The sequence below is a fragment of the Siphateles boraxobius genome, unplaced genomic scaffold (genome assembly GCF_051911475.1).
Source record: "Siphateles boraxobius isolate OS27281-9 unplaced genomic scaffold, OSU_SipBor_1 99, whole genome shotgun sequence".
NCBI lineage: Eukaryota > Metazoa > Chordata > Actinopteri > Cypriniformes > Leuciscidae > Siphateles > Siphateles boraxobius.
In genome coordinates this window covers 3,213,989-3,233,733 of record NW_027509229.1, presented here as the reverse complement: position 1 = coordinate 3,233,733, position 19,745 = coordinate 3,213,989, and the positions used below count along the sequence as shown (strand labels likewise).

General features: G+C 50.8%; 1 pseudogene; it reads right to left on the bottom strand.

The window, feature by feature from the left end:
• Positions 1 to 15,507: 15,507 nt before the first annotated feature.
• Positions 15,508 to 19,745, bottom strand: part of LOC143733388 (uncharacterized) — a 29,688-nt pseudogene continuing 25,450 nt past the window's right edge.

The window sequence follows — 19,745 nt, the reverse complement described above, 5'->3', positions numbered from 1 at the left end:
CTCAGTGGTCTGCTCTACTAACCCTGCCTTCACAGGGCGTAGAGAGACTCGGCGAGCGATTTCCCGAGGGTCGCTCGCTCCCTCCGAGGAGGGTTGTGGAGTGCCCAGACCAGCTGTTCCCTGCCAGTACGTTACAGGGCGCTGTGTCTGTCACTGGGGATGTTCAAATCAGATCCGAGGACTGGTTTGTCATGATAGATCTAAAGGACGTTTACTTCCATGTATCTATCCTCCCTCAACACAGGAAGTTCCTGAGGTTCGCTTTCGGGGGCGAAGCGTACCAATATCGGGTTCTTCCGTTCGGCCTAGCACTGTCACCCCGAACATTCACGAAGTGTACGGATGCTGCTATAGCCCCGCTGAGGTTACAGGGCATCCACTTTCTGTACTATATAGACGATTGCTTGATTCTAGCTCAATCGGAACAACAGGCGGTTCGGCACCGAGATGTCGTTCTTGCTCATATCAAGTGACTGGGGCTGAGGCTCAACGCCAAAAAGAGTGTTCTTTCTCCATTACAGAGAACCACTTTTCTAGGTGTAGTGTGGGATTCAACGACGATGCAGGCACGATTGTCACCTGCTCGTATTGCTTTGATTCTCGCTGCAGTAGATCATGTCAAGCTAGGCCAGTCATCCACTGTAAAACAGTTCCAGATACTTCTAGGTCTCATGGCAGCTGCGTCCAACGTGATACCTCTTGGCCTCTTGCACATGAGACTGTTACAGTGGTGGCTCAGGACCAAGGGATTCTCCCCGAGGGGAAATCCGCTTCGCATGATCGTGAGTTTGCGACGGTGTCATCACGCCCTGATCATGTGGAAAGATCCTTGGTTTCTGTCCCAAGGCCCTGTGTTAGGAGCTCCTTGTCGTCGCGTTATGCTAATGACAGATGCCTCTCTCACGGGTGGGCTCAGGGTCTGTGGGAGGACCATCATCGTCTGTGGCACTTAAACTGCCTAGAGATGTTGGCGGTGTTTCAGGCTCTGAAACACTTCCTCCCAGACCTAAGGGGCCACCATGTTCTTGTCCAGACAGACAACACATCGGTGGTTTCTTATATCAACCATCAGGGGGGTTTGCGTTCTCGCCCGCTTTACAAACTGGCACGTCAGATCCTTCTATGGTCCCAGGGGAAAATTCTTTCTCTGAGAGCTTTTATCTCCCGGGGTATTTAAATCAGGGGGCAGACATCCTGTTAAGACAGGGGCCGAGGCCCGGGGAATGGAGTCTTCACCCCGAGGTGGTGGAACTCCTATGGAAACATTTCGGTCTTGCCGAGGTAGACCTATTTGCTTCTCGAGAAACATCACACTGCCCGCTGTGGTTCTCTCTCAGCCATCCAGCCCCGCTGGGGTTGGATGCGATGGTACATCCGTGGCCGAGGTCACGCTTGTACGCTTTTCCCCCGATCGCTCTGCTCCCAGGAGTTCTGGAGAGGGTTCGCCGGGACGGCTCAGTCTCCTGCTAATAGCCCCGTTCTGGTCGGCCCGGGTATGGTTTGCGGACCTAGTGTCTCTCCTCAACGGCTCTCCCCTAGAGATACCGATCAGGAGAGATCTGCTCTCTCAGGCGAGTGGGTCGATCTTTCACCCCCGTCTAGAGCTATGGAGGCTGTGGGCTTGGCCTCTGAGGGGGCCCAGCTCATAGATTCTGGTCTCTCGGCTGAGGTCGTTGAGACCATCCTCCGATCCAGAGCTCCCTCCACGAGGAAGTTATATGCCGCGAGGTGGAAACTTTTCACCTCTTGGTGTGGAGAGCGCCAGCAGGACCCAGTTAACTGCCCGGTTGGTACAGTCCTGGATTTCCTGCAGGACCGTCTCTCCACAGGGTTATCCCACTCCACACTGAAGGTGTATGTGGCGGCCTTAGCTGCTTACCACACCCCTTCAAGTGGAGGTTCCCTTGGGAAACACCCGCTTATGTCTCGCTTCCTTCGTGTCACCTTGAGGCTGAGGCCTGCAGTTCGCACAAGGGTACCAGCTTGGGATCTGGCCGTCATCTTAGAAGGTCTCTCCCTTGCTCCTTTCGAGCCCATCGAGGAAGTTTCGGAAAAGTTTCTTACTCTAAAGACTATCCTTCTTCTCGCTATCTCATCTCTAAAAAGAATTGGAGATATTCAAGCACTTTCGGTGGCTCCCTCGTGCCTGGAATTTGCTCCTGGTTGGTTAAGGCCTTTCTCTTTCCGAGACCAGGTTATGTTCCTAAGGTTCCAACTGTTTCAGTTAGACCTATAGTTCTGCAGGTTTTCTGTCCTCCGCCTTTTCTGACGTCAGACCAGGAGAAAATTAATTTGCTGTGCCCAGTTTGGGTTTTGATGCTTACGTCCACAGAGCTGCCCTGTGGAGGAGATCGGAACAAATGTTCGTCTGTTTGGGTCACCTAAGAAAGGGTGTCCTGCATCTAGAAAAAGGATGAGCAAGTGGGTGGTCGAAGCCATCCCACTTGCTTATGGTTCGGCCCATCAGCCTTCACTTTGGCTGTAAGGGCTCATTCTTAGCCCTTACAGCTGCTTCTTAGCCCTTACAGCTGCCGGAGTATGGCTGCTTCTACAGCTCTTCTTTCAGGAGCTTCTCTTCAGGACGTTTGTGATGCGGCAGGCTGGTCCTCACCGCACACTTTCGTTAGATTTTATTCCCTCGATCTTAGCTCCACTCCCGGGGCTCAGGTTCTCTTGTCGGTTTGTGTCTCCTAATGACACACGACGGGGATTTGGTCGTATGGGGATGTGGGTATTGCGTTCCCACTGCGATTTCACGCAGCGGTAGTCCCTGAAGGGGAACGTCCCGGGTTACGTATGTAACCCTAGTTCCCCGAAGGGACGGACGCTGCGTGTCCTGCCATACTCTCGGCATCCCCTTGGGTCGCTGCTTCAGTAACTTTTAAGCTGGCGTGTTGTGTACTCAGGGGATATTTATAGCTTCCTGGTCGATGACGTCACTCGCCGTACGCTCATTCTCTCCATTGACTGATTTCATTCATGCTTCAGACGCGTCACGCTGAGGGCGTTCCCACTGCGATTTCACGCAGCGTCCGTCCCTTCGGGGAACTAGGGTTACATACGTAACCCGGGACGTTTTTCAACCTTCATAATATATTTCCAAGACCCTTGTGATGGTACATCGACTTACAATAGGTTGAATGACACGTCTGCCATAGCCTAACGTGGTCTGTATTGCTTTTACTGGCACTATGTAACTTTGGGTTTCGGGTAGTAACCAGAGCACAAAAAGAACTACAAAATTCGACTGCATACATAGTGTTTCTTCGTTTGTGATGTCTTTCATAAAATCATGCATCATACTCTACTTTGTTTGTGGCCATTGTTGATTCCAAAGCCGGTACTGGATAACAGCCAAGCGTGCACGTGCGACATTAGGCTGCGGTAGGCTAAATTATTTACAACAGCGGTAATGGACAATTCCGGGTTTTTTTTTTTTGTTTGTTTTTTTGTCAGGGACCATGCACAGTTCAAGCCCTGTACCAAAATTAGCTATACGGCTAATTTACATCTGTGGTCCCTGGGCAAGGAAAAGTAAAAAGACAACATAAACACACAGTACTCACATTGTCACGGTAGACACATTCTCTGTTCCTTCTCGTCTCGTGTTTATGTTGTGGTTTGAATGCACGTGGGTAGTGGGCGTGAATGTATGACATCACCTGATCCACTTCAGCTGATCCTCATTCACTTCACCAGCTGCAGTCAATCTCACCACTCTATTTATACTTACCGCTGTTCTATCATCCTTGTCAGATCGTTGTTTGATGTCGTTCGTGTTGGTGTTCCAGTGTCCAGTTCCTGCCTTGTGTTCCAGTTCCTGTTCTCCGTCTTCGTCTTTGGATTTCGTCTGCTGTTTCACCGTCACCGCACCATCGTCTCTTCACCACCGGATCCTGACCACCGAAGTCCCTGTGTCACCCGTTCTACATCTGCCTGTTCGTCTGTGCCTGTTTCTGTGTTTCAGGAGGAAGCAGGGGATCTGTCTAACGTGCCCGCGGAGTACCTGGACCTGAAGGAGGTGTTCAGTAAGTCTCGTGCTGCTTCTCTCCCTCCGCATCGTCCCTATGACTGTGCTATAGATTTACTGCCAGGTAAGTCTCCGCCTAAAGGCAAGTTATATTCACTTTCTATTCCAGAAAGGGAGGCTATGGAGAAATATATTTCTGATTCTCTAGCAACCAAGTTCATTCGCCCTTCCTCTTCTCCAGCGGGGGCGGGGTTCTTTTTTGTGGGGAAGAAGGACGGTTCTCTGCGACCTTGTATTGATTACCGAGGGCTGAATAACATCACGGTAAAGAATACTTATCCTTTGCCGTTGATGTCTTCAGCCTTCGAGAGGTTGCAGGGAGCGTCCATCTTCACAAAACTGGATTTACGTAACGCTTATCATTTGGTTCGCATCAGGGAGGGGGATGAATGGAAAACTGCGTTTAACACCCCCAGGGGGCACTTTGAATATTTGGTCATGCCTTTCGGGCTGTCCAACTCCCCAGCAGTTTTCCAGGCACTGGTCAACGACGTGTTGCGAGATATGATCGATCAGTTCATATATGTCTACCTGGATGACATATTGATTTTTTCTTCTTCTCTCCAGGAACACGTGCAACACGTCAGACGAGTGCTTCAGAGGTTGCTAGAGAATGGGCTTTTTGTCAAGGCGGAGAAATGCGATTTCCATGCACAGTCGGTCCCGTTTTTAGGGTACATCGTCTCGTCTGAGGGAGTGCGGATGGACCCTGAGAAGATCAAGGCTGTGGTAGATTGGCCAAGCCCAGATTCCCGCAAGGCCCTGCAGAGGTTTCTGGGATTCGCCAATTTCTACCGGCGTTTTATTCGCAATTTTAGCCAACTAGTCGCACCTCTGACTGCCTTGACCTCCCCCAGAACTACGTTCAGGTGGTCAGACACAGCCGAAGCTGTGTTCTCCAAACTAAAGGGCCGCTTTGTTTCAGCCCCCATCCTTGTCGCCCCTGATTCTTCACGTCAGTTCGTGGTGGAGGTCGACGCATCAGAGGTGGGAGTAGGCGCAGTGTTGTCCCAACGCTCTTCCACAGACGACAGGATGCATCCCTGCGCGTTTTTGTCTCATCGTTTATCTCCAGCCGAACGCAATTACGACATTGGTAACAGAGAGTTGTTGGCAGTTAAGTTAGCGTTGGAGGAATGGCGCCACTGGTTAGAAGGGTCGGGGGTACCTTTTATTGTCTGGACTGATCACAAGAACCTAGAGTACATCAGAACCGCCAAAAGATTGAACTCCAGGCAGGCTCGATGGGCATTATTTTTCGGTCGCTTCGATTTTACTCTTTCATACCGCCCGGGTTCCAAGAACGTCAAACCCGATTCACTATCCCGTATATTTGATTTTTCCGAACGCCCGTCTACTCCCGAGTGTATTTTGCCCGAAACTCTATTCGTTTCCACACTCACATGGGAGGTCGAATCGAAGGTCAAGAAGGCCTTAGAAGGGGTAACGCCTCCGCCCGGTTGCCCACCGAACCGATTGTTTGTGCCGGAGGGATTACGGTCCGACGTTATTCAGTGGGGTCATAACTCCAACGTGGCTTGCCATCCAGGAGTTAATCGTACTAGCTTTTTGGTCAAGCAACGGTTCTGGTGGCCACTTATGGCTCGCGATATTCACGATTTTGTTTTGGCTTGCTCGGTTTGTGCCACTGGTAAGACTTCCAATCGACCTCCAGATGGGTTACTCCAACCGCTGTCGGTTCCTTCGAGACCCTGGTCCCACATCGCACTAGATTTTATTACCGCCCTCCCGCCCTCTCAGGGGAACACAGTCGTTTTGACTGTAGTGGACCGATTCTCGAAGGCAGCCCATTTTGTCCCCTTACCCAAATTACCCTCAGCTAAGGAGACAGCGGTTACAGTCGTAGATCACGTTTTTCGTTTACATGGCCTTCCGATTGACGTGGTGTCCGACAGGGGACCCCAGTTCGTGTCCAAATTTTGGCGAGAGTTTTGCAGATTACTGGGGGCGACGGTTAGTTTGTCCTCAGGGTTTCATCCCCAGAGCAATGGTCAAACCGAGAGAGCCAACCAGGATTTGGAGAGAGTGTTGCGATGTTTGGTTTCCAAGAATCCTTCCTCTTGGAGTCAACAACTCTCCATGGTGGAGTACGCCCACAACACGTTGCCAGTGTCGGCTACGGGCCTATCTCCGTTTGAGTGTAGTGTAGGTTACCAGCCACCAATTTTTCCCAGTCTGGAATCCGAGGTCGCGGTCCCCTCCGCTCACGCCTTTGTTCAGAGGTGTCACCGTACCTGGACTAGAGCCCGTGAGACTCTACTCCAGGTGGGGGCGCGCACTAAGGCTAAGGCCGATCGCCACAGGTCGAAGCCTCCCGTATACGTCGTTGGTCAAAAGGTGTGGCTTTCAACCAAGAACATTCCTCTTCGCTCCGTATCTAACAAACTTGCTCCCAAATTTATTGGCCCGTTTGCTGTCACCAAGATCATTAGCCCGGTGGCAGTCCGCCTCAAATTGCCTCCCGCGTACAGGAGGATCCATCCCGCCTTCCATGTATCTAAAATTAAACCCGTGTTTCATTCTCATATTAATCCGCCTGTCCCGGTTCCTCCCCCACCGCGACTCGTAGATGGGGAGACCACGTATTCGGTTAATCGTATACTGAACTCCAGGCGGAGAGGACGCGGATTCCAGTACTTGGTGGACTGGGAGGGTTACGGTCCGGAGGAGAGAAGTTGGGTGCCTGCTAGAGACATACTGGATCACTCCCTCATCGATGATTACAATCGACAGGGTAAGGAGTCTGGGAACGCCAGGAGGCGTTCTTAGGAGGAGGGGTACTGTCACGGTAGACACATTCTCTGTTCCTTCTCGTCTCGTGTTTATGTTGTGGTTTGAATGCACGTGGGTAGTGGGCGTGAATGTATGACATCACCTGATCCACTTCAGCTGATCCTCATTCACTTCACCAGCTGCAGTCAATCTCACCACTCTATTTATACTTACCGCTGTTCTATCATCCTTGTCAGATCGTTGTTTGATGTCGTTCGTGTTGGTGTTCCAGTGTCCAGTTCCTGCCTTGTGTTCCAGTTCCTGTTCTCCGTCTTCGTCTTTGGATTTCGTCTGCTGTTTCACCGTCACCGCACCATCGTCTCTTCACCACCGGATCCTGACCACCGAAGTCCCTGTGTCACCCGTTCTACATCTGCCTGTACTGCATCATCATCATCATCATCCTTATTAAATCTACTGTTTACTTGCATTTGCTTCTCGTCTATTATTACATGATGACACACATAAAAACCAGAATACAAATATACAATATATAAAAAAGTCAATGATCACAAATCTGATTCGCCTTCAGCCAAGTCTTTACGGACATTTTAAAACTGCCAAGGCTTGCACAATCTCTAATGTAATGTGGGATTAAGTTCCACTTTTCAACCACTGCAAATGAAAAAGCTGATTGTCCAAATTTAGTTTTCCTAAATTGAGTGTAACAGTCACCTCTTATAGAAGCCCTGGTGACCCTTACATTATCTCTGCAAAATGACACATATTGCTTGAGTGGGGGTGGTGCAAGATCATGTATCAATTTATACCTACAGGCTTCCAACCTGTAGGGTGACCGCAGAGGAAAAGTTCCTTGGTGTTGCTTTAAAGGGTCATGAAACCTCCCTCTTTCAGCTCAAGTCTAGCTCACAATCTCTTTGAAAAATGCAACTTAAATGTGGGTGGATGGCTGTGAGAAGAAGGGAGAGAGTGGGTGTGGTGTGGCACGGCAGGGGAGAGGGGGAACTGTCATCAGCCAGTGGCCCATGCATATCGACTGTCACTAAAAATCAGTGGTAAAATGTGAGGAAATGCTAGATTTTTTTTATAGCTGGCAAAGTTAAAGTCTAATGAAATACACTGACACTTTATTATTGTCCTTTCAAAAGTAACTGAATGCCCTGCTACATATATTAGCCTACAGTAATCGTAATTCTATTTAAAACATATTAATGTACATGTCTAATTATAATGTCATTATAAAATATATATTTATTTATATACACACTATAAATGCATATATTTGAAAATAATAAATAAAATTTAAAAAAATGTAAAAAAACGTTCCGTGCATAGCCTATAGATCTGCGCGCCCCCTGAACCCCAATGCCACATATTTAATTACACGAATTAAACATACAATTGATGTATTATCGAAATATCTAAAATTTTAATTACGAGCGCTTATTTAACAAAAGGCAAGTAAAATGAGCTGGGTTACATTTTAGACACACACATAACTCTGAAGGGATAGAAAAGTCCTCGGGACTTGGTACCGCATTACTCGCAAGACGTAACTTGCATTGGTCATCGACAAGGTCGAAGTCCACCATTCTCCAGTTCTCGAAGCTCTCTCGGGTAAAATGTTTGCGGCACACGTATTGATTAGATGTGATCGTGGTTTATGGCCAATCAACGCCCGGAGCCAGAGTCTAGCCCTGGCAGCGTCGCGGGGAAACATATTCAACCCACTTTGACTTTTGCACCACGAAAACAAACACTTGCGTCCCATGATTGTCTCTCTCCTCTACTAAGCAATATCAGTTTGACATGTCTGTCATTGGAAAGATCCACGTGGTGTCATGAATAATTAAGAGAGAGTGTCTTCTCATAGGATATAAAAACTCAGTCTCATTAATAATTATGAGAGAGCAATGAGTCATCAACGCACTATACAGTGCTCTGCCACGTCACACCCTGCGAAGAAGATTTTAAACCTGGAAGTAAATAGGGGAAAAAAAACTAAAATTTAACCATTTTCACCCTATTATTAAATCTAACAGATGCTAACATTGTTCCCCTTCAGGGACTACCGCTGCGTGAAATCGCAGTGGGAACGCCCTCAGCGTGACGCGTCTGAAGCATGAATGAAATCAGTCAATGGAGAGAATGAGCGTACGGCGAGTGACGTCATCGACCAGGAAGCTATAAATATCCCCTGAGTACACAATACGCCAGCTTTTAGTTACTTCAGCAGCTCTGTGTGTGTCTGAATCTGTCGATTGTGTTTGTCTGTTTTGTCAGGAGTTTTCACTATATATATTTTATATAAAAAAAACAATATGAGCGAGCAGTATAAGAAGTGTGTTCCCCCCTGTACTCGGTACATCACGGGTGGGGATTCACACGAGCTAAGTGTGGCTTGTTTGGGAGTGCAGCAATGCCCAGTCGGCTCTCGAGGGAGTCGATTGTCAGCATTGCGAGCGTTTTCCCTTGAGAACTCTGCGCTCGCGGCGATCGCTCTTCGAGGAGAGTGATTTGCTGCGAGCTCCCCGAGGCTCGGGTCCCGCTTCTGTTGAGGCAGAGCGGCGGCGCTTGTCTTGGGGCTCGCAGATGGATCTCGCTGGCGATGTTGAGACGGGCTCCGCCCTATCTCAGCTATCTCCGACGAGATCTAGTGCCTCTCACCCGGCTCTGGAAGCACGCGCTGCGGCGGTTACTTCTGCCCGGGTGGAGGCACATGATGATGTTGAATTGAGATTTTCCAGTTCTGAGGAGCTGGATGTCGAAAGTTTATTATCAGAGAAAACTAGTTTATCACATTATACTGCAAATGAAGAAGGTTTGATGGATGTATTATCTCGGGCTGTTGAAAAGCTAAAAAAAAAAAAAAAAATAACAGTATCGAGTGGCCAGCTGATAGACAGGTTTCTAGAATTAAAAGCAATCTAGATGATAGATTTCTGTCTGCACGACCTCAACCTTCTAGCCGGTGCTTACCGTTCTTCCCAGATCTTCATGCTGAGGTTTCAAAGACCTGGGTTAGACCGGTTTCAAGCAGAATTTACACAAATCAGTCCAATGCTTATGGTAACATTGTTGGTGCTAAATCTGCTGGTTATGTGACGATACTGTAGGCGGAGGAGACGCTCGCGAGCTATCTCTCTCCTGCTTCATCGGCTTCACTTAAAGCACCGGCTCTTCCACCAAAAAATAAATAAATAAATAAATATATATACCTCTGTGCTGGTGGGGAAGGCTTACTCGGTGGCTCGGCAGGCGGCTGCATGTTTGCATACGATGACTTTTATGCAGGCTTTTCAGGCCGACCTGCTCAAAGGAAATCTGAGGGGGGTCCCCGCCGAGAGAGACTTGCGTTCACCTCCCTTAAGGGTGCCCTGTCTCTCCCGGCGCCCTCAGGGGCCCGTCCTACTAACCCTGCCGAAACAGGGCGTAGAAGGGTCTGGCGAGTGCTTTCCCGAGGGACGCTCGCAGCCTCTAAGGAGGGTTCTAGTGTGTTCAGACCAGTCGTTCCCTGCCGGTGCGCCGTTACAGGGCACTGTGTCTGTCACGCAGAATGTTCAACCAGAGCAAAGTCTTTCGTCGAGTTCGTCTTCAAAAAGAGCACAGCAGAAGCGGAGTGTCACGTCTCGTGGCCCCCTGCAGAGAAACTGGAGGGACGAGGCGGGGTGCTCTCCGGCGCGGCCTTCTCGGGGCAGGACTGATCTGAGGACAGTCATTGTCGCCAGAAAGGCCGCGTCGAAAAAGTCCTGACGGGCTGAACGTCAGGACTCTGAGGGTGGTCCCCATCGGGAAAAACTTGAGTTCACCGCACAAAAACACGGTGCCCTGTCTTTCTCGATGCCCTCAGGGGTCTGTTCTACTAACCCTGCCTATACAGGGCGTAGAGAGACTCGGCGAGCGATTTTCCGAGGGACGCTCGCCCCCTCCAAGGAGGGTTGTGGAGTGCTCAGACCAGCTGTTTCCTGCCAGTATGTTACAGGGCGCTGTGTCTGTCACTCGGGATGTTCATCCGGAGGCCAGCCTCAAGAGGCTGGTTCCCTTAGTAGAGTTCCTGGCGGAATGGGTCCCCCACCCAGCAGGGAGTTAGGATACTACTTCATCGAAAAAAAAAAATCCTGACGTGCTGAACGTCAGGGTTCTGAGGGTGGTCCCTATCGTGAAAGACCTGAGTTCACTGCACAAGAACACGGTGCCCTGTCTTTTCCGATGCCCTCAGTGGTCTGCTCTACTAACCCTGCCTTCACAGGGCGTAGAGAGACTCGGCGAGCGATTTCCCGAGGGACGCTCGCCCCCTCCGAGGAGGGTTGTGGAGTGCCCAGACCAGCTGTTCCCTGCCAGTACGTTACAGGGCGCTGTGTCTGTCACTGGGGATGTTCAAATCAGATCCGAGGACTGGTTTGTCATGATAGATCTAAAGGACGTTTACTTCCATGTATCTATCCTCCCTCAACACAGGAAGTTCCTGAGGTTCGCTTTCGGGGGCGAAGCGTACCAATATCGGGTTCTTCCGTTCGGCCTAGCACTGTCACCCCGAACATTCACAAAGTGTACGGATGCTGCTATAGCCCCGCTGAGGTTACAGGGCATCCGCTTTCTGTACTATATAGACGATTGCTTGATTCTAGCTCAATCGGAACAACAGGCGGTTCGGCACCGAGATGTCGTTCTTGCTCATATCAAGTGACTGGGGCTGAGGCTCAACGCCAAAAAGAGTGTTCTTTCTCCATTACAGAGAACCACTTTTCTAGGTGTAGTGTGGGATTCAACGACGATGCAGGCACGATTGTCACCTGCTCGTATTGCTTTGATTCTCGCTGCAGTAGATCATGTCAAGCTAGGCCAGTCATCCACTGTAAAACAGTTCCAGAGACTGCTAGGTCTCATGGCAGCTGCGTCCAACGTGATACCTCTTGGCCTCTTGCACATGAGACTGTTACAGTGGTGGCTCAGGACCAAGGGATTCTCCCCGAGGGGAAATCCGCTTCGCATGATCGTGAGTTTGCGACGGTGTCATCACGCCCTGATCATGTGGAAAGATCCTTGGTTTCTGTCCCAAGGCCCTGTGTTAGGAGCTCCTTGTCGTCGCGTTATGCTAATGACAGATGCCTCTCTCACGGGTGGGCTCAGGGTCTGTGGGAGGACCATCATCGTCTGTGGCACTTAAACTGCCTAGAGATGTTGGCGGTGTTTCAGGCTCTGAAACACTTCCTCCCAGACCTAAGGGGCCACCATGTTCTTGTCCAGACAGACAACACATCGGTGGTTTCTTATATCAACCATCAGGGGGGTTTGCGTTCTCGCCCGCTTTACAAACTGGCACGTCAGATCCTTCTATGGTCCCAGGGGAAAATTCTTTCTCTGAGAGCTTTTATCTCCCGGGGTATTTAAATCAGGGGGCAGACATCCTGTTAAGACAGGGGCCGAGGCCCGGGGAATGGAGTCTTCACCCCGAGGTGGTGGAACTCCTATGGAAACATTTCGGTCTTGCCGAGGTAGACCTATTTGCTTCTCGAGAAACATCACACTGCCCGCTGTGGTTCTCTCTCAGCCATCCAGCCCCGCTGGGGTTGGATGCGATGGTACATCCGTGGCCGAGGTCACGCTTGTACGCTTTTCCCCCGATCGCTCTGCTCCCAGGAGTTCTGGAGAGGGTTCGCCGGGACGGGCTCAGTCTCCTGCTAATAGCCCCGTTCTGGTCGGCCCGGGTATGGTTTGCGGACCTAGTGTCTCTCCTCAACGGCTCTCCCCTAGAGATACCGATCAGGAGAGATCTGCTCTCTCAGGCGGGTGGGTCGATCCTTCACCCCCGTCTAGAGCTATGGAGGCTGTGGGCTTGGCCTCTGAGGGGGCCCAGCTCATAGATTCTGGTCTCTCGGCTGAGGTCGTTGAGGCCATCCTCCGATCCAGAGCTCCCTCCACGAGGAAATTATATGCCGCGAGGTGGAAACTTTTCACCTCTTGGTGTGGAGAGCGCCAGCAGGACCCAGTAAACTGCCCGGTTGGTACAGTCCTGGATTTCCTGCAGGACCGTCTCTCCACAGGGTTATCCCACTCCACACTGAAGGTGTATGTGGCGGCCTTAGCTGCTTACCACACCCCTTCAAGTGGAGGTTCCCTCGGGAAACACCCGCTTATGTCTCGCTTCCTTCGTGTCACCTTGAGGCTGAGGCCTGCATTTCGCACAAGGGTACCAGCTTGGGATCTGGCCGTCATCTTAGAAGGTCTCTCCCTTGCTCCTTTCGAGCCCATCGAGGAAGTTTCGGAAAAGTTTCTTACTCTAAAGACTATCCTTCTTCTCGCTATCTCATCTCTAAAAAGAATTGGAGATATTCAAGCACCTTCGGTGGCTCCCTCGTGCCTGGAATTTGCTCCTGGTTGGTTAAGGCCTTTCTCTTTCCGAGACCAGGTTATGTTCCTAAGGTTCCAACTGTTTCAGTTAGACCTATAGTTCTGCAGGTTTTCTGTCCTCCGCCTTTTCTGACGTCAGACCAGGAGAAAATTAATTTGCTGTGCCCAGTTTGGGTTTTGATGCTTACGTCCACAGAGCTGCCCTGTGGAGGAGATCGGAACAACTGTTCGTCTGTTTGGGTCACCTAAGAAAGGGTGTCCTGCATCTAGAAAAAGGATGAACAAGTGGGTGGTCGAGGCCATCCCACTTGCTTATGGTTCGGCCCATCAGCCTTCACCTTTGGCTGTAAGGGCTCATTCCACCCGGAGTATGGCTGCTTCTACAGCTCTCTTCTTTCAGGAACTTCTCTTCAGGACGTTTGTGATGCGGCAGGCTGGTCCTCACCGCACACTTTCGTTGGATTTTATTCCCTCGATCTTAGCTCCACTCCCGGGGCTCAGGTTCTCTCGTCGGTTTGTGTCTCCTAATGACACACGACGGGGATTTGGTCGTATGGGGATGTGGGTATTGCGTTTCCACTGCGATTTCACGCAGCGGTAGTCCCTGAAGGGGAACGTCCCGGGTTACGTATGTAACCCTAGTTCCCCGAAGGGACGGACGCTGCGTTTCCTGCCATACTCTCGGCATCCCCTTGGGTCGCTGCTTCAGTAACTTTTAAGCTGGCGTATTGTGTACTCAGGGGATATTTATAGCTTCCTGGTCGATGACGTCACTCGCCGTACGCTCATTCTCTCCATTGACTGATTTCATTCATGCTTCAGACGCGTCAGGCTGAGGGCGTTCCCACTGCGATTTCACGCAGCGTCCGTCCCTTCGGGGAACTAGGGTTACATACGAAACCCGGGACGTTTTCAATGATGTTCAACACACATACCTCTGTTAAAATCTCAGAAAATTTAGTTTAGGGTTTCATGACCCTTTAAGGGACATTGTGTAGGAATTTCTCCCATCTAGCGGTGATATTGTATTTTGCTTTCAAATGAATTTGTGCTCTCCAGCACCTCACTTTTTCAAATGCGTGTTGCATCTACGGTAGCTATTATGTACCAAAAAGCTATGACAGGATGTCTTCTAATAGCACTTTGTCAAGTTTTTACTTCGGGTGAACAGGTTTGTTATTTTAAACAAACTGCAACTTGACACAACGAACAAACGAATGTTACAATATGAATAATAGCAGTGCAATGCAGCCTTTTAAACTTGCTGGGGCAGTGACAAGCGCCTCTCACTGCTCTGCTCCTCCGTTTCTGCTGCTTTCAGTTATGTGATGCTAACTCCGAACGTAAACATGTTGTGGAATCGCGTTGGCCTGGTACTTTTTGACCCTCTCTGCTATTATAGTTTTTCAAGATGGCGGAACGACATGGAAGCCTCCGTGGACCTACCCGTTACATGTATATAAAGATAATAAATTCTTTGTTTACGAAGATAAGTCAGATAATTGGCAGAGATATTTTTACACCATTGAGGACATTTTTATGAATAAAAATATTGACTCTAGATAATAAAATACCTAAAAAGAACTACACATAGTCCCTTTAAGGGATGTGAAACGTACTCGGTTACCTAATGTAACCTCGGTTCTCTCTAGAAGAGGGAACGAGTATTGCGTAAGTTGCTTACGCTACGGGTAAAGTCATCTTTTCTTGAGATATGAAGCCAAAAATTATCCTTAATTTTGTATTTATTGTCAATGCAGTGCAGCAGCCAGCAGACCTAGAGCAGGCTGTCTAGCGTGCTCATTGGCTGCCCTGCGGCAACTGCAGCAGCCTACGACTGAGCCTCGCGTGACGTTGCGCCCTCTACGCTTCATAGCCTGCCAGAATAGGTGTGGCTTAGTGTATAAAAAAGAGGCTCAACCGGGTCTTCTTTCCCCGACCAGCGCACTTGATGACAAAATCTGGCTAAGCATTGGTAGTATACTTTTGTCACCGTTTAGACATGAAGCCCAATTGTGCTGCAAATTGTGTCACTAGTGCATCTGCATTGCTCACAGTGAGTAGCACTTCTTCTAAACATACAGAGAACCGCACCCCCAGTCCTGCCATCCAGCATCCGGCCTTGTCCGCAACCACTGCTACCACTGCACCTGCAACAGAAACAGAGGGAGAGAGATTAATTGGAGAATATATTGCTGATTATTGCTCCTGTAATCTCTTCATGGGATCAGGACCACGCGACACCTAGCCCGATTGACACCCATCAAGGTGGGCCAGACAATAAGGAGCTTTCTTTCTTCTACTTGGTCCATGGGACCCGAGCCAGGCCTCAGATGTCCAACAGATGAGGCTGCAACCCCCAGCCATCAGCCCTACAAGACCCTGCCCAAGCCCAACATGTCCCAAGGCACCCCATTATTCTGTACACTACCATGTGGCAAAACTGGCCCAGGCAGTGCAGACACTGTTAGCCCTTCACAGGACCAGGTCCGTGCACTGCCCAGCATCGGCCTGTACACATCATCTAGGCATCTTCGACTCATCAGCTTCGCAAAGGATTTCAACCTCCTCCTCCCCATGCCGGTGGCTTCAATCACCTTATCGTTGCCATCAAACCACAGGCCCCTCGCACCCAAGGGGAACCCGAAGACCTGGACCTGCTTCACGCCCAATTTCGATGCAATCAGATTCTTATAGGGCTCGCAATAGTCCGACTTCTCGCGTTCTGCCACCGCCAGGGTGTCAGGAGCAAACTCAAAGCGGACTGGCACGTCAATGACCAAGGCGAGTCTATCCCGGATAAGCACCAAGTCGTCTCACAACCCCATAACGGGCCCTGAACTCCCATTCCCAGCGTGCCTCCCACCTGAGAGACTCAGCCTCAGCCCTGAGGAGACGGCACAACTTGTGGTGCCTAGCAATGCTGGCCACGCTCACGGCCGGGCATTGCCCAAGTATGTGCGAGCATGATTCCAACCTGTAGGAGCGTTTCCTGCAAGCTGCCTCCGACTTGCTTCTTCCTCTACACAAAACTCCCGAGTGGGGTACACTCCAGCACACAGCTGAAGAGCCGCTATGTACTGTTTTTCAGACAGCCACACCGTTTTTCTCAGCCACGCGTTGCTCACGGGCGAGCCCCTGAAGCCAGATATCCCCACACCCTGGATTGGAAGCCCAATCCATCTCAGGAATTCATCATGTCTCCAGTCACATGGAGAAACGCACTTGTGGGTCAACAGGTCGGTGGCGTCTCCTCTATCGTTCGAATCCTCGTCAGTGATTAGTGGGAGGTTGTCCTCCGTGCCACCGGCCCTCATCCACGCCCTTTTGAACTTTGATTGCATGTGGGAAGTCCGCGTCAACTGGATATAACTGGATCCAGGCGATACAGCCTCCTTGCTTGAATGGATGGGATGTGTCGAGCGAGCTTGCAAATCCCCAGGCCACCATCCCGGTTCTTTGCGTATAACAGCCCATCACAGGTGGACGGCGCAAGATACAGCCACTTCTTAACCGCTCACCTGATCTTCCCGTCCGCGGCTCGGAGTACATCGTGGCCGACCTCACTGAAGTCGGCCTGGTAGAATAACCTTAGCAACGCAAACTGGGAGGACTACCACCCTTTGTGAGGGTTTAAGGAGTGATTCCCCGATGTTCTTAATCCATTTGTCAAGAGCTCCCACCACGTCAGGCTCAACAACCCCCGCCCAAGGGTTGACTCTGATTCCCAAGTACTTGCGATGGTGGTTTGGAGCAGTGCCCTGCCCCCCAGAACCCATGGGGCGCAGTCATTGACCTAGAAGGAGCCGCTGCATGGCTTCACGTAGAAGCTCTTGCACTTCGAAGGTTGTGCTTTGAGGCCTGTGCTCTGACAAAATGAATCCAACAGACTCAGGCTATGAGCCATATCCCTCTAGGATCCTCCCACCAGTACCAGGTCATCAGCAAAAGCAAAACACACTACTGAATGACCCTCTTCCACGATGTACCCATTGCCATAGCGTTCAAGGCCTTGGGGGAGACAACGGTTCCCCCTGCTTGACACCAACCCTCACTTCAATGTCAGGAGTATTCCTACCCCTGACCTCGACACTTGTCGTGCTGTTCTTGTAGATCTGCTGGATCAGACCTACCACGTGAGGGTCCACGTTAATTTGCCCGAAAGCTGACAGGATGTGCTCATGGGAAACGGAGTCGAACGCCTGTGCAAAGTCGATGAATGCCACTGCAAGAGGACTGCGCTCTTCTTTGCTGTGCCCGATGAGGCCCTTGCAGCACCTCAATGTTCTCTGCGAACCCGGGGGTGGGACGAAACCCCCTCTGTCTAGGATAGATGGGACACGTTTCCGACATTCTCTTTGTTATCACCCTAGTGAAGAGTCTCAAGATCATTGACCCGATGGTGATCAGTCTCCAGTTACCAAACCTCCATCACCGCTCCTGGGTCAGATGTCTTCGGAATTAGCACTGTTCGACTTTTCTTCAGGCGTGTAGGTACGACTCCTGTGAACCACCTGTTAAACAGACGTGTGAGAGTCTCACACCTGGGGTCCCAATTGAGAATATCCCATTTCCCAATCTCGTCTGGGCCCGGTGCGGAGTCGTTCGATGCCTGCTGGAGGCTAGCTTGGATCTCGCCTTGGGAGAGTGGCCCCATGAGATGAGTGTTGTCAGCACTCACCTCACCCCCCGAATTGACCCAACCCGTGAAAGGAGGGAGGACTCCCCCATTTAGCCTGGAAGGTATTGTAAACGACTTCATATTGGGCACTTTCCTTGTGTCCTCCCATCAAGTATTTCCGCTGCAAGGCAGGCTGGGTCATGCTTAAATTTGTACTGTCTGGTGTGATATGCGCCCTTTCGGGCGAGAGGTTTCTTTTGGCGCCACCTCCAGTACCGGGGCCGGGCTTTCTTGGATTGTGTTACAACCCTTCTCCTTGGACCACTCTCCCCTCCATGGATGCATCCTTGGAGTATCCGTTGCGTTGCCGCCTCAACCAGTTCGGGTATCTGCTCGCAGCCTTCCAGCCATGCCTTAAGCACGTAACACCTGTGTCATCGCCCTCCCCCTCGCTCACCATTTTGCAGGCCACCTCTCTGAGGAGCAACACAAGGTCTCCCTCTGGCAAGTTGGGTTGAATGGGAGGGACCGACATACTCGCCAAAGGCTCCAACGGGTCCTCGCTATCCCTTGCAGTTCGGGATCTAAGCCTTTTGGCGGGGCAATCCTCAGTTGAGGATTCCCCGCTAATTACCAAGGATGTCTGAGTCTTTGTCTCCACCTCAGCCTGCCGGAAGGCAGAACTTCCTCGCCTTCGCTTCATTCTGATCCTTTTCTTATTTCGAATGTCTGGGTGGACGTGTAGCTCGTGTGTACTCCGCGCTCGTTCCGTTGCAAACGTGGCCACACACCCCTCGCACCTTCTTTCCTCGGCATTTAGGGATGTGACAAGCTATGGGATGCGCCGAAACCGAGGTTTTTCCACATATTCTACAACTGTATCTAACTAGCGCCTTTCCATGTTGGATTGAGAAGTGTCTTCTTATCCACAACAGGGCGCTAGCCGACATGCCACATAAGGCACAGGTAAAGTCCCGCAATGGCAACTGTATCACCATCCCGGTGCCTTCCTCCTGTGTCCCATTTGAAGATGGTATAACCAGGGCAGGGTTATCCATCGAGGAAGCGACAGTTTGCACTGCTCCCAAGGCTTCTCTGACAGGACTCGTCATTCCGAGGTATTCTGCATTATTCCAGTCCAGCGTACGGTCTCCAACCCACCCCCTGCGGAGGCGAGTCAGCACGACCGAACATTCTCGTATCCTTACCTCTGATCCATGGTTCTCGTTACCGGGTGAGCCAATGCCGCCGCTACGATCCCGGTCTCTGGGACCACAAGGGGATCTAGCCATGCCACAGGAACCCAATCCCGAGGCTCCTGCAGGGTACCTTTTTATCCTGGGCGACGTACCAGCCAGTATGAAGTTACTATTGTTGGACATTCTCATAGTTTTTAGGGGGGGGATAACCTCCCCCTGGGGTGTACCGGGGCGTCATATTCAAGCGTTTAGCAGAGTCATAGTTACTTCAAGTTCAAATTCTGGCAACCCATCGATCCGTCTGTGGTGGTACAATGTAATGTCATCCTCACTACACCGACCACCCCTGTATCCAATACATTGCCCTACTTGAGTGACAACCGGAGGTAAGCAGATGGATAAGAGAAGAGATACGGATCCAACAAGGCTCTGCAGCCCCAAGCCAAGGCCCAGTTACCAGGTCACCCCATCAGTCCGCTGACAGCTTTCAGGCCAGTGAGCTTTGTCGAAATGGAACCGTAGATCCCTACAATCCCCCCACAAGCATCGCAACAGACCTCGTCTCCTTAGGCTGCCGCTTAGTAAAATACTTAAATTCAGATATCTTAAATTTTCAAATTAAAGTCGAAGGTGAGGGGGGGGACTGGCCGGCGACCTAGGGGTGTCCCACGCCCGCTTGCGATCCGCCGAACTGAGCGAGCGCCCCCCCCCCCCCCCCCCTCGCGCGGGCAGCGGTGGTTTTGAAGCACCGGCAGCCGCGGAGGAGGACGCCCAGGACCTCGGAGCGACG